The sequence below is a fragment of the Hirundo rustica genome, chromosome 12 (assembly GCF_015227805.2).
Source record: "Hirundo rustica isolate bHirRus1 chromosome 12, bHirRus1.pri.v3, whole genome shotgun sequence".
Classification (NCBI taxonomy): domain Eukaryota; kingdom Metazoa; phylum Chordata; class Aves; order Passeriformes; family Hirundinidae; genus Hirundo; species Hirundo rustica.
Genome location: NC_053461.1, coordinates 19907647 through 19914204, shown reverse-complemented (window position 1 = coordinate 19914204; position 6558 = coordinate 19907647). Strand labels below are relative to the sequence as shown.

The 6558-nt window shown below is 53.9% G+C and overlaps 1 long non-coding RNA gene across 2 annotated transcripts; it reads right to left on the bottom strand.

The window, feature by feature from the left end:
• Positions 1-503: 503 nt before the first annotated feature.
• Positions 504-5341, bottom strand: LOC120758391 (uncharacterized). 2 transcript variants are annotated; one of them, XR_005702878.2, is made up of 5 exons: positions 5198-5341; positions 4529-4672; positions 4052-4286; positions 1202-1744; positions 504-635 (listed from the first exon to the last, which is right to left on the bottom strand). It is a non-coding gene; the product is annotated as an uncharacterized LOC120758391 (long non-coding RNA). The 2 variants fall into 2 exon arrangements; XR_005702877.2 differs by having other exon boundaries at positions 4052-4283.
• Positions 5342-6558: the final 1217 nt, after the last annotated feature.

Here is a 6558-nt window from a genome sequence, read left to right as displayed (position 1 = left end):
TCTCAGAGCCCCCTTCAGTGCTGCTCCCCCTGGGCAGAAGTTTGCAGCGCCCTGGCTGCACTTCTCACCTAAACCTCTCCCAAAATCACCTCCACAGCACCGAGCATGAGTACTCTGCCTGCACCTGGCTCCCAGAGAGGGATTCCAGACCCAGCTTTGCATTGCTTCTCCTCCACCAAAGAGCCACAAGAAGGAATCAGGGAAAGGAGTAGCCACAAGTGGCTGGAGCACTGCAGAGCTGGAAGGGAAGGCTTCTTGTGGGAGCCACTGCCAAAAATGTTACCTTTGGTCCCCAATTGGAAGGTTTCTTGTGGGAATGGCAGCCAAAAACATTACCTTTGGTCCCCAATTGGAAGGTTTCTTGTGGGAATGGCAGCCAAAAACGTTACCTTTGGTCCCCAATTGGAAGGTTTCTTGTGGGAATGGCAGCCAAAAACATTACCTTTGGTCCCCTGTTCGAAGGTTTCTTTTGGGAACTGCAGCCAAAAGCGTTACCTTTGGTCCCCTGTTCGAAGGTTTCTTGTGGGAACTGCAGCCAAAAACATTACCTTTGGTCCCCAGTTCCTCCTTCCCTGCTGCCCATTGTGGCACAGCTCCCATCTGGATATTGGGGTTGTTCTCCCTCGGGATGGGCTCTGGAGAGAAGGGAGGAGACACCACAGGAGGTTCAGGTTGGAAAAGCCCTTGGAGACAACGAATCCTACCCTGCCCCAGCCCTGCCCAGGCCACCACTGCCCCTGTCCCCAAGTGCCACATCCACAGGGCTTTGAAACCCCTCCAGGGATGGGTTCTCTGCCCCTGCCCTGCTGCAGAAGGGACCCACAAGGACTGACCCCAAACCCTCACCTGTGCACTTATTGTGGGCATCACACGCACGAGGAGCGGCCTCACGCCAGGGAAATGCTTGCAAGTGACAATTATTTCCAATTAATTTTGTGGAAGTAATGACAACCCCGTTTTTTCCCCCTCAGCACTGCCTCCAGACATCATCACCTGAGGGCTGGGATGAAGCCAACAACCCACCCCCCAAAATGCAGCACCCTGCAAGCAACACCCCTGTTTTCAGCCCCTGAGGATTTAGAGAGGTTCCAAATTTCTGCTGCGTTTCAGCCACTTTGCATTATGCAACCCCCAGCGTGTGTTTTTATTTTCTCCCAGTATCCTGTGCAGGTTGGAACTATTAGGATCTGCCAAAACTTACCCATTCTCAGGTGTCTCAGGAGAAAATGAGGGAGGCCAGAGGGGTTTTTCTAATACCAGCAAATAACAGCTTGCTTGATTCAGTGAGTTAGAGGTTAATGGCTCTGCGTGAGAAAACAAGGATCGTGGCCAGTTCTGAGCAAGATCCAGTTTCCAGTTGCTTGAAATCTGAAAAGAAGGTCAGCACGCCCAGCCAGGTTCCTCTGTGCTTTTGTTTTATTCAGCTTTGCAAATCAGAGCTCTCCTCGTCGCCCCGGTCTCTGGTGCGAGAGAGGAAAAAGATGAAGTTGCAAGGCTGAACTCTTGCGTTATTATGTTCCCCACCTTATTACCTAAATTGCTGCGCCACGAGCGGCTCCAGCCCAGGAGCCTCTCCTGATCTATAGCTCAGAGACCAGGCTGCTGCCGTGCTCAAGCCCTGGTGCGTGCACACGGGGCTGGGAGCATTTGGAAATCTGTTTACAAGCTGTCCGGCGTAATTGAGAGGGATTTTTCTTGTGCCTTCGAGGTCACACACATCCAGAGGTGAAATTTGCTGCCGCGGCTGTTTTAAAAGGATCGGGGAGGGAGAACAATTACTTGTGGCCTGGGGATCAGGAAGGGGGAATCCCCAGGGAGCTCTAAAGAACCAAGGAATAATGTAGATTATGCACTGGGAACGGGGTGAGTCAGGAGAGGAGAACCTGGGAAGAAAGCTAATGAAATTGGAACAAACTGCACATTGAAAGAGTTTCTAAGTCTGCACAACTTCCCTTCCTTTCCTCTGCCTTCTCTGCCCTGCGGATCCCAGCTGGGAGCGGGGACCCCTGCCCTGCCCCGTGGGAGACCTGACCCAGCAGTGCCACCGGAGGGTGGAAGCTGGCTCTGGATTCTCCAGGGGCTCCCTGTGCAGGAATTTCAGGCGGAGCATTTAAAGCCTTCAGCCAGCGCTCCCTCCCCGGAGCCGTGCAGCCACCGGGGCAGAGGGGTCAGGGACAAAGAGCGGGGCAATTAACAGCAGATCGTTCCATAAGTGCATCAGTAATGAAGGGGAGCTGAAAAAGGAGCAGGGAAAGCCATTAACCAGGGAAGTTGAGTGTTTAATAAGCTTTCCTTGCCTCAATCTTCATGAAAAGGCTAACTGAGAGCAGATGGTCGGCACAATAATGCTGGAACAAAGAGGGAAGTTTATAATCTCCCACAAAGGCAACGGGGAGAGTGCCTGGCTAATTTAGATGTTTGCAAATTGGTTATGCTGATGAACTTTATCTTTGCATGCTTAAAGGACTGTCTGAATCAATATCAGAGTTAACTGTTCTTGGGGAGGGCTGGAGAGGGAGAGACTGGGAAAGAGGAACCACATCCTTAGAATCATAAATGGTTGGGCTTGGAAAGGACCTTGAAGATGATTTGTTCCACCCCTGCCATGGCAGGGACACCTCCCACTGTCCCGGGCTGTCCCCAGTGTCCAACCTGGCCTTGGGCACTGCCAGGGATCCAGGGGCAGCCACAGCTGCTCTGGGCACCCTGTGCCAGGGCTGCCCACGCTCACAGGGAACAATTCCTGCCCAATCCCTAATCCAAACCTCCCTTGGTCACTCTGAAGCCATTCCCCCTCGTCCTGGCACTCCATGCCCTCGTTAGCATTCTCTCTCCGTTAGAATGGAAGGATATTGCTTTACATCCCATCCATTCCCAGGATGCTGCAGGAAAGGAGCAAAGGAGCTGCAGGACCCCAAAGGTGTGGGCAGCAGCAACCAGCGCTGCTGGGCTGCACCATCCCAGCTGCATTTCCTCCAGGGGACACCAAAGATTGAGAGCTTGGCTTCAGCCCTCCGTGCCACCCCGGCCTGTGGTGACACAGCTGCAGGGAGACCATTCCTGCCCCCAAACAGCCCTGCTGGAAATGAGGAGGTGAATCAGGATGCTGAGAGACTGGCCCTGAACAGAGCATTATTAATTTCTTCATTAATGACTGGCATGGCAGAGGAGGGGTGTGCTGGTCACACTGGCACCGCGAGCACACGGGGTTAAAATCCAAGGAAGGGATTGGAATTGCAGAAATCACCTTTAAACAGCCCCTGCTCCTCAGGAGAGACAAAGCAGAGCCCACAGCTGGCAGGAATGATCAGCGGTGTCCTTGCAGGGGGGGAAGGGAGCTGAGGATGAGAGGCAAAGGGACAGCAAAGGGAATTGTGCACATCCAAATGTGGGAGCTCCTCCCTCTGCTGGGTTCGGCCCCTCCGAGTCCCAGCTGGGGATGTGTGACCTGCTTTGTCGCCTCTGTGTCAGGGAAGGTGTGGGAGAGATGAAGGGAATCGAAGGAGGACAAAGGAGGAGATCACAGGTCTGGAAAACATCCCCAGTGGATGGAGCCAAGTTGGGAATTGAGCCTGAAACCAGACAGGGACGGAGGAGAGAGCTCAGAAACCGAAAATGCAGCCAAGGTAACAGCAGAGACAAAATAATGAACTGCTTTCCCCCTCAGGCATGACCTGAGGGAGGAAGGTGAAGGATGAATCCCAGGGCTCAGGCATGACCTGAGGGAGGAAGGTGAAGGATGAATCCCAGGGCTCAGGCATGACCTGAGGGAGGAAGGTGAAGGATGAATCCCAGGGACCCCCAGGCCGTGGGCAGAGCTGAGAGTGACCAGCGCTGCTCTGGACACGGGGACCCCCAGCACTGCCCACTGCGCCCAGCCAGGAGCTGGCACTGACCCCAACACCTGCAAACCACCCAGCAGCAGCAGCTCGGGACGCGACGGGAAACATTCAGGAAGGTCAATGACGCCGTTCCTGGATATTTAATAACAGGGGAGAGAAGAAAAATAACCAAATAGAGGACTTGTTCTGAAATTATCCCTCCATCTTACCTGCAGTTCATTACTGACTCAGATTAATGAGCGCTGAGAAGATATTACTCTCGTCTGAGCACTCAGACTTTGCTGCCTGATTGCAATTTTTGAAATGAAAAATGCAGTGTATCAATTCTGGATGAATTTTTAAGTAGAGTCAAATGCCAAATGCCCTCCGGTAGCAGAGCTATCATTTAAAGGGATCACGTTGCTCTCTCAGGCTGCGAAGTTCCCAGGTTGCCCAAGTTTCCTGCTGAAACACCAAACAATGGTTAAAAACCAGGAATTACCCGGGGAATTGGGGCTGGAGCAGGGAATGCCTGCATTGCTCCAGACAGCTCAGCACACCTCAGCTGGGACTGCCAGAAACACCAAGAGCGCTGAAAAGACCCAACCCTGCCCGCAGAGTTTTGTGGGCTTATTTTATTCATTTTCACCTTCAGCCAAGGAGCGTTTGCTAGGGAAAATGCTTTTGTACTTAGCAAAAAATAAAACCTGTGAATCCCCGGGGAAGCTGTGAGGGAAAGGTCGGCAACTGGCTCCTCCAGACATTTATTGTAGGGCCTGGGCTCCTCCATGTGATCACTCAGCTCCAGATTTTAATAGACAGGACGTGGTGAAGGTGAGAATCCGGTGTTCCTGCAGGAGAGGCAGAGGGGAGGTGACAAACAGCACAGTGCTCAGCGCCAGCGGATTTACTGATGTAAATTGACTGATTTACTGATGTAAATTTACTGATTTACTGACGTACAACCTCCCCAGCTCCTGCTGAATGATTTATTCCAGCTGCTGGACCGAGCCAGAAGCCCTGGGATGAGTGACTGGGATGATCCCTGGGGACACCCCTCAGCCCAGCACAGGGGAGGGATCAGCCCCTGCACAGAGGAACACGGACATCAGCAGGAATCTCTCCGTGGAGAGGGGTCAGGACTTGGCAGGGGCTGCCCAAGGAGGTGTGGAGTGCCCGTCCCTGGAGGGATGGGGGCTCCTGCTCACCCTTTCTCCCTCTCCCGGGCCGTGGTGTCACAGCTGGCAGTCACACCCCGCACATCCCTCAGGTGCAGCCAGCCCAGGGTTTCACTGCTTCCCTTCCCCAGAAACCTGCTCTTGGCCCCCTTTTCAGACAGAAACACGCCAAGTCCGCTCCATTTGCGGCAGAATTACCTCTTTTAGCAAGAAAAGCTCTCCTCTCATCCAGAAATCACCTGGCGCTGCTCACCCACTCTTCCTTCTCCTGTGCTGGGTGTTTCTGCCCAGCTCCTCAGTCCATTCCTCTCCCTCCACCACTCTGTATGGAACTGACTCCAAACCACGTTTTCCCACACGATTATCACCCTCCCTCACCCCAGCTGTGGTTTTGACGTCCCTGGTTTCTCCTCCTGCTGCTTTCCTGGCCAGGTGCTGCTGATGCCCAGGTGCTCTCCTGCTTTGCTTCAGGACATCCCTTTCCTCTCATTCCATTTTACCCAGAGTTTTAGTATTTCACTGTCCTCGAGTTCTCCCTCCCTCTGTCAAATCTCCGTGGTTTTCCCTGTGAAATCCCCCAAACAGCTGCAGGACGCTCAGCGCTGCTGTGGGTATCACAGGGACCTCGCTCTCCAGGGGGAATGGGACAGGCTGGGAGCTGGGCTGGGTGATCTGGGGGGCACGGGGAGCACGGGGTGGGGTCCCTCATGAGGGAGAGGAGGTGGGTGCAGCAGATCTCACACCCCAGAGCTCCCAGGAAAAGGAAACGGGAACATTTCCCTCCCCACATCGGGCTTGAGCAGGCACAAATTGCCAAAATGGGACAATTAGAGCCGAGGTCCTTAATGGCTGGGACAAGGAAAAGATTGCTGTGCCCATTTTCCCCCGGCCCTGCTCCTCACGCCCGGCGGTTCCAAGGAATTATCCCGGATAAATGAGTTGTTTTCCTCCCGCTGCCGCTCAGGTGTCGCCGGAGCAGGAGAGTGGAGAATTACAGCCCGTGCTGCTGCTGCTATTATTACTATTTGGCAGTAATTCCTCTAACTTTCTTCCCTGGAGGAAGACACAAGGAGCTGCTCTCCTGCTCCCAAGGTCATCCCACCAGAAAATATCAGCTATTTACTTCTATTAGTTTCAATTATCGAGCTGCAGAAAACCGAATAATAGCAAATTTACACCGTTTCAGGGCCGCCCTAAAACGCAGGACTGGAACATTTGCCCCAAAGCACGAGCAGCTCCGGGAAGATCCCCACAAATCCTGCTGGCTCCTGGGGGTCCCTGCTGCCCCGGCCAGGCTGGGGAGGCTCCAGCCCTCCCGACTTGTGTTCACAAAGAGGGATTTTGAGCAGCCACGGAACTCCAGGGGTTAGGCTGGGTTTGGGGAGTGCCCGTGCTCCAGACAGTTCCCACCTGGCTTTACCCCCGCAGCAGCCCCACGCTGCTCCTGCTGCCGGCATCCCTTGGTTTGCAGCAGCACGATGGGGTTTCAGCTGCTCCCACGACACCTCACGGACCAGAACAGGTAAAATTCGCGATACACCACCACTGTCGGTGTGAGC